The sequence below is a fragment of the Danio rerio genome, chromosome 25 (assembly GCF_049306965.1).
Source record: "Danio rerio strain Tuebingen ecotype United States chromosome 25, GRCz12tu, whole genome shotgun sequence".
In the NCBI taxonomy this organism is placed as follows: domain Eukaryota; kingdom Metazoa; phylum Chordata; class Actinopteri; order Cypriniformes; family Danionidae; genus Danio; species Danio rerio.
Genome location: NC_133200.1, coordinates 17,889,994 through 17,898,465, shown reverse-complemented (window position 1 = coordinate 17,898,465; position 8,472 = coordinate 17,889,994). Strand labels below are relative to the sequence as shown.

General features: G+C 31.6%; 2 long non-coding RNA genes across 3 annotated transcripts in view; one reads left to right on the top strand and one right to left on the bottom strand.

The window, feature by feature from the left end:
• Positions 1-187: 187 nt before the first annotated feature.
• The window catches only part of LOC103909838 (uncharacterized), a 29,606-nt gene continuing 21,321 nt past the window's right edge, over positions 188-8,472 (top strand). For both annotated transcript variants that reach the window (XR_012400370.1, XR_012400369.1), the window contains exon 1: positions 188-274. This is a non-coding gene — a long non-coding RNA (uncharacterized lncRNA). The remainder of the gene's footprint in view (positions 275-8,472) is intronic.
• Positions 917-4,424, bottom strand: LOC100537842 (uncharacterized). The gene is made up of 3 exons (XR_011008759.2): positions 4,165-4,424; positions 3,840-3,943; positions 917-2,609 (listed from the first exon to the last, which is right to left on the bottom strand). It is a non-coding gene; the product is annotated as an uncharacterized lncRNA (long non-coding RNA).

Here is an 8,472-nt window from a genome sequence, read left to right as displayed (position 1 = left end):
ATAATTTTAACAACATATTTTGCTACAATGTGATCACATATTGTTTGATGTACGAACATCTAATGTTTCCGAATTTATTCCGACTTAATATGAAAATCCAAACGTGTCTTGGTATATTTTGAAAAACAAAATTATCATACAATTCCCTATTGATCAACAAATTGTTGGTAGTGAAGGCGAGTCCTGCGCCATTCGACGTCACGTGTTGGCTAGAAAGCATGGAGGACGACCAAAGGATTTGCAGCAAGATAAATACCCGAATGAAAATTAGAAGGTATGTTGAAAGAAACATCACAGCATCAAATACATGACTATTCATGGAATCCGAATCAGTATTTCAACCCAGAAGAGATAAAATTGCTTGTAAATATCACGGCAGTCACGCAAACGTTTACCTCAAAGCACAATTCTGTATTAAAAAAACGTAGGCCTACTGTTGGCCAGTAAAAAATGTATTTGGAGAGACACATTTTGCGCTGTATCACGTTTATTATGTTTTTTACATAAATTTGTGTTACAGAATCAAGTTTAAGTAGGCTTTCTTCAAAACAATTTATTTCTGTTTGCCACGTTTTAAATGTTTGTAACAGTCATTTGGAGTAGAAGCATACTTGAATTTGGGGGTGGGGGGGGGAGGGTTGGTATATATCTAATTATCTTCCAAGACTTCCATATAGCCCCTTTTAAGACAGCATTAAATATAATAAATAAAAATGTTTCAAAACTTAAAAAATAAATAATTAGCATAGGTGGCCAGCACCATGTCATACGCTGTTTCTCTGGATTTACCTTTAAGGGGTTTTTACTAAAACTTTCTGTAAAACATTGTTGACTTTTCCTCTAAATTAAAAAGCTTGTGTATATATATATATATATATATATATATATATATATATATATATATATATATATATATATATATATAATAAAATCAGATTATATTAATTTTTGAAATGACACAAAATGAATGTTATAAACTCCAGAAAGGTTAAATCAATATTTTGTTGAGTAACCCTGATTTCTCAATAAAATGATAAATAATCGTTATTAATGTTATTCTAAATAATTGTAATTTTCTGGGGAAAATAAACATTTAAAACAGTCTAAATACAATGTTTTATATATATGTTGTGAAGAAATGTTATCAGATATTTATAGAATAAAAAATAAATAAAAAAACATTCTAAATAAATCCAGTAGATTCAGAGAAAGGAATTTAGAAAATAGAATTTCCAAGTGGTTAATTTTTCCATAGGTGTGTTGAAAATATAATAGGTGGTCTGTACTTGCAACACTGAAATGATATGAACTGATTACATAAGTTGCAAACAAAGACTGCATAATTCTGAGTATTACGTGACCTACATCAGTTAATCAGGAAAAGACACTCGCACGGTTCTTATGAAAGCTGCGATATATTGCCACAGCATTGCAAGGTAGTTTAAATTTTAACTGACTTAACAAGGTGAAAGGACTGACAAGCAGTGACCTAAACCTACTGAGCTGAAAAAGCAAGTTTCTTATTTTTATAAATTTGTTTCACAGAAGCAAATATTGATTTGGCATTTCTTACAAAATCATATATATTATAGTTAGAAATTTTGCCATCAAATTCGACAATCCACTCACATCTCTTTTAGCAAGCAACCAAAACTGCAGGAGCTGCTAATGAGTTAGCCAAAACTAAAACGGATATACAAAAAAATAAGTCACTTACACTATAACTTGTAATGTTGGTCGCAGGTCCTGTGCTAACTGCAGTATAATATGGCATCTGTAATTACCGTAAGTGTTTTGCCATGGAAATTTAATGCATCTTCAGTGTACTCTAAGCATCTATCATCATTAAATGTCTCCATTCTTCATATGTAATATTTTATAAATTGAATGCCATTTTTGGACGGTGCAATTGTGTTTTTTTCTCCATTTGCTTTCAAATAATTTTAAAGTTAGGGGAGTTTTTTAGGATTTTTTCAGTATGTTTGGTCATTAGGTGACTGAATTACCAGGTTACCAAACTAATATGCTACGATTTTAAAGTTAGGATCTTTTTTTAATACATCCCCTGGATTGTGCCATATATATGCAATAATTTCTTGGAACCATTTGGTTTCTTGACATTGCACTATCAGTGTATGCTTTTACATATCCTCCAAAAAGTGGAAGCTTCCCAAGTAGATGTGTTTCCTTAAGTTTAAGAACTTTTTAAGAGCTCAGGAATTTGTTCAGAATGGATCAATCGGTGCGACTTGCTTGTATTTCTTCTCTTTTTGTAAGTTTGGACTGACTGGGCTCTTGGAGAGCAGTACATGTAAAGGGTCATCGCAGGAAGTGATGGTCTCTCTAGAAACATTACTGGTGCGCTCACGCTCGTGCTCTTTATTCTGTCTTTGATAATTCGTGGTCCTTGACTTTGGATTCTCGAATCCCAAAGGATCAGTCGGGTCAAAATGCTGGCTTCTTCTAAGCCTGAGATGAGAATTATGGTTGTTTAAATGCAGAGGAGGAGGTGGTAATTCTTTGGTTTTTGCATCATTCCTCCATGAACACAAAGCATGTCGGGAAATCTTTCTTTGAATTGTTTTAAAGCAGTCCTTGGTGTTGTCAACCTGAGGATAATAACACACATTAAAATGTACTATTTGTTTAGGATTGTTGGAACAGAATTGTTTATTTGAAACATATCTTTATGGTAAGTTCGGTCCCACTTTATATTAAGTGGCCTTAACTAATATGTACTTATACAGGAATTAATAGTTTGTTGCAATGTACTTATTGGGTAAATACATGTATTTACTGTGTACTTATGCTTGATTAAATACATGTATGTAATTATATCTGTAATTAACTTTTGTAGTTACATTTGTAAATACACTGTTGACCATCCCTTACACCTTAACCTACCCATACCACCAAACCTGTCCATAACCCAACCTCTATCCCAACTCAAAAGTATTTATTTTTTGATGTAAGTACATAGTAGTTAAGGACACTTAACATAAAGTGGGACCGTAAGTTCTACTAAATTTAATGCATTTGTACTGAATAAGTGTTCATATGTGTTTATTTAAAAAAACAGACCACACATTTTTAATTTTAAATTCACTGTTAAAAGTATTGGGTTCCACACAATCAATTTCTCTTGGGGCAACATGAAATAATTAGATTAGCATATTAGTTTTTACAAATGTAAGTAGATTGAACATACAACAATCAAGCTGTCCCAAAAACAACTCAAGAATTGTGTTGTTTCAGCTCATTTTAAATACATAGTTTGAACTAACAAATGCCATTTTTGAGCGTTGCAAGTACAAGTAATTTGTTTTTATTTCTTAAATTATTTTTAGCAACTTTTTTAAGAGGGGAAAAAAGTTTTTAAAAGTAATTTGTTTCATTCTGAAAGTTGTTTGACAGTTCTTCAAATTTTAAATAAAAACGGTTGAATCATAATTTCAGATACACTGAAAAAAATGCATTCTGCAAAATTGTTGCAAACAATTTATATGGGTTGAATTTAAACAAACAAATTAAATTTAGTAATGTCCAACTTAAGTTGTTTGTTTAAATTCAGCTTAAATAAATAGTTTGAACACTTGTAATTGTAAACACTTTAAAATATAGTAAATCCAAGGAATATTTTTTAATATATATTTTTAGTATGTCTTTACATTAATTCTTAGAACCATTACCAATATACTGACATAAAAATGGTTTTGATATTAATATTTGTTTAAAGAACCCTGATTTGTCAATTACAATAAATTAGAAATTTGTTGAAAAAGAAAAATTAGGTAATTATAACAATGCTTGTAAAACAGTAAAAACAGGTCCATACTTACAAAAATATATGGCTTCTTGGTTGTATCCAAGCACATTATAATATGTCTTTTAATATCAAGTAGTGAGAAGCAGTCTTTGTTTCTTTTCTTTAGTAAAACAGCTCCTTTATAAAATAAAAAGCATCAGTTTTATCATTAAAATGATAACATATTACTATAAGGTCCAAACTCTAGTTTTTTTCATGACTTTAGGAAATGTTATAATAAATAATTGGGATTAATGATTAATAATGTTTTTCAATTTTCATGTTAGCAGTGGAAACTCTATTGTAAATAATTACCATAAAAGACACTGTCAAAATATGTGAGAAAAATCACAACTTACCATTTGACTCTCGATAAATGGCATTTCCTATACCATTAATTAATTTAGTCATCATAAATAATCCATAGCTGCTGATCTTGTCTTCCACATTTTCTCTTGTTAAATCAGATTGGACCATTTCCTTTTGTATAGGATGACAGGTTATTAGTTTGCAGATGCTCAGAGCAATCAGACAGAAAAGATGAATGGTGTTCATGATCAGACCGGATCAAGCAGGTGCTCAGCAAACAGCGAGGCATTTCACTACTCTTTATATAACTGAGGGGAAGTTGGTTCAAAGGTCATGTTTGCGGACCAAGAACTTTACTGTTGATCGGATACAACTTGTAACCATTCAGTTTTTCTGTGCAGGGCTGTAAACAACTTAAATGAGGCAAGTAGGTTAATTACCTACTGGCCCCCAACCAGCAGATTTGTGTTGATCATGTTTATAATACAGTTGAAGTCAGAATTATTAGCCCCCCTGAATTATTTCTGTTTCTGTTTAATGGAGAGAAGATTTTTTTCCAAAACATTTATAAACTTAGTAGTTTTATTAACTCATTTCTAATAAATGAATAATTTTATCTTTGTCATGATGACAGTAAATAATATTTTACTAGATATTTTTCAAGACACCTCTCAAAGCTTACAGCTTAAAGTGACATTTAGAAGCGTAACTAGTTTATTTAGGTTAACTAGGCAGCTTAGGGTAATTAGGCAAGTTATTTTATACCAATGGTTTGTTCGGTAGACTATCGAAAAAAAATATATATAGCTTAAAGAGGCAAATAATTTTGACCTTAAAATGATTTTTAAAAAATTAAAAACTGCTTTTATTATGGCCAAAATAAAACAAATAAGATTTTCTCCAAAAGAAAAAAATATTGCCAGACGTACTGAGAAAATTTCCTTGCTCTGTTTAACAGCATTTGAGAAATATTTAAAAAAAGAAGAAAAAAATATTCAAAGGGGTGTTAATAATTCTTATTTCAACTGTACACCTAAATTGAATGTTTCTCATTATAATGTGATCTTTTCAGAAGACTTTAAATGAGAGACCGAAATCTCTCTTATAAAATTAATAAAGATCTTCAACAATTAAGGAATTTCTGTTAGTAAAAGGGCACAGGATTTTCGTAAGGGCTGATTAACATCAAAATATAATTCCGTGGATAAACATGCATGTAAAAGAAAATGATCATTTTACATCAAAATTAAGTTTTAAATTAGAATCTTAAGGATTTTGACCACAAGATGAGGCTCTAACCTAACTAATACAGACACAATCCATCTGCTTGTCAAGTGTGGCGTCAAGTGTAAAGCTCTAACAAACTGTATGGAGAGACTCATAAAATAGTTCTAATAAACACTTACAAAAATGATATAATACTTTCGAAAATCATGATCGCAATATATTATCCTTGCCTAATATACAGTTTCAGTTTAGTTTCAGTTTCCTTTATTTTTGCCATCCAAAACATCACAATAAAATTGCAATACAGAACGAAATTACGGTGCATCAGACCCAACAAGAACATAAAAAAGCATCCCTATAATAACACTATAAAATCCTAACATAATAAATAAGCTTTTATAGTTTAATAAATATATAAAAATATAGTTATATAAAATAAAACCCAATTTAAAAAATCTCTGAAGAGAACAACTTAATTCTTAAATAACCATTTCACCATTTGTTATAATAGTTGTAATATTAACAAATTATGCTAGTTTAACTATTTATGGATTTATTATTTCTCACTAGATATCAATAGTGTTTAAGAAATGGTATTATTCAAAAGTCTTATAATGACGATAAAAACTATCATGAAACCGCACTGATTTGCTCCTCATGCTTCTGAAATGCCTTCCTGAGGGCATGAGCATGAGCAGGCTTTCACCAGGGTGGGTTGTAGTAGGGCTGCTCGATTATGGAAAAATCATAATCACGTTTATTTTGGTCATAATTGTATTATTATTCATTATTCAAAACGATTATCAGTTGAAGTCAACATTATTCCCCCTCCTGTGAATTTATTTTAATAAATATTTCCCAAATGATGTTTTACAGAATTAGGAATTTTTCGCAGTATTTCTTGTTTGCTTTATTTGGGCTAAAATAAAAGCAGGTTTAAATATTTTGAAACCTATTTTAAGGTCAATATTATTAGCTCTCTTAAACAATATATATATATATATATATATATATATATATATATATATATATATATATATATATATATATATATATATATATATATTTTTTTTTTATTGTCTACAGAAGAAACTACTGTTATACAATGACTTGCCTAATTACCCTGATTAAGCCTGTGAATTGCACTTTTATCTGAATACTATCCTGAACAATATATAGTAAAATATTATTTACTTTCATCATAGCAAAGATAAAATAAATCAGTTATTAGAAATGAGTTATTAAATCTATTATGTTTAAAAATGTACATTGCACAGAAATCTGGGGAAACGGGAGGCTCATAATTCAGGAGTGCTAATAATTCTGATTTCAACTGTATAGTTATTTTCCTTCCTGTAAATAAGGGAAATAAATACAATAAAATAAAAAATAATAAATAAACTGTGCTTTAAGCATCTTCACTGTGAGGAAAAAACTTTAATTATAGCTACAAAAGTCTTTAAGTCAAGAGCAGTGTGTGATTTTCACCTTTTGTTGGTTGATTAATGATAAAGACTGTCTTCAGCACAATTATTGTGCGCTGTCACTTTAAGAGCAGTGCGGTTCTGATTTATTGACCTTATTCTAAAATGCGGAAGTGCGCCTGTTTTCGCGATTGTCTTAGAACTTCCGATTCAGTCGCCTATGGGAGAAATGACTAGGAATAATAAACGGCAGAAAATGGCCAAACTACTTGCTCAACAAACAAATATTTGCATGACTACACAGACCAAGTAGCATGATATAATAAGAAAATATTAAATTGCAACATCAAGCAGCGTAACGAGCAGTTGTTAACGTCAAAAAATGAATAGAAGTGAATGTGACCGGAAGTCGCGAGACAAAAAGATTCAAATGGCAGCGCCCACTCGACAGCTGAAAATAAGGTGAATAGTTTCTCTTTCAGATGTCTTTTGATTCTCAATTGATTTTTTTTGACACAAATGAGGATTAATATGAATAATCACTAAGCACAACGTTTTGACATGTGCATGTTGCATGTGACCATTAAAGCGCTCACATTAAGAAGATTTTAGATGTGTGCTGTGCTCTGCTCATCTCTAAGGTTGAGCGCACACACACGACAGCATGTGATCTCTTTTCTACTTTTAAAATCATGAATGATTCGAATGTACATCAATGAATAATGCGCATCCCGTGCTGCAAAGTTACATAACAGAACATTGCTTTAACATTTAACACAGTTACATTGCTTTAACATTGGTTTGAGCTCCAACTAAACACTTTGTGAATAAATGTCTTGTTTTGGTCATAAAAAGTTAAACTAATAAAATAAATCGTCATAACATCAGAGTGTTTGTAAGTCGGAATTCAAATTATTATGCAATTACGCTGTCACATGCACGGTCCACTAAGCCACAAAAGATAGTTTTTTCGACCCTGTCAGAGAAGCGCAGATTCATCAGGTCTTGAAATGCTTCTGAAATGGCCAATGTTTTTAATCACCTTAGTCACGTGACCTGGGTGTTTCGAATCGTGGTTCGGTGCAGTGTTTGAAACACTTGAGCTTCGGGATCTCGATACTGTCGAAACATCAGTTTCACGTCAGCCATCACTAGCTATAGGTGGAGTTGAGAGACAGATAAATTCAGAGCTGCATATTAATTCTGACATTTAGAGTTGTAACAAGGGTGGCAGGTTGCTCAGTGGTTAGCACCCTCACCTCACAGAAAGAAGGTTGCTGGTTCCTGGCTAGGCCAGTTGGCATGGGTGCTCCGGTTTCCCCACAGTCCAAAGACATGCGCTATAAGTCAATTGGATAAACTAAATTGGTCATAGTGTATGAGTGCGTTTGTGAATGTGAGAGTGTATGGGTGTTATCCAGTGATGGGTTGGAGCTGGAATGGCATCCGCTTTGTAAAATATATGCTGGATAAATTGGCGGTTCCTTCTGCTGTGGCTACCCCAGAGTAATAAAAAGACTAAGCTGAAAAGAAAATGAATGAATGAAATAGTTGGTGGTTCATTCTGCTGTGGTGGCACTTTATAAATAAGCAACTTAGCTGAAGGAAAATGAATGAATGAAATTGTATCATGTAGTTTGGAATGCAGCTTTTAAAAAAAAAACTCAACACAGATTCTAAAAAACAACCTTTTATTTTCATTTCAGT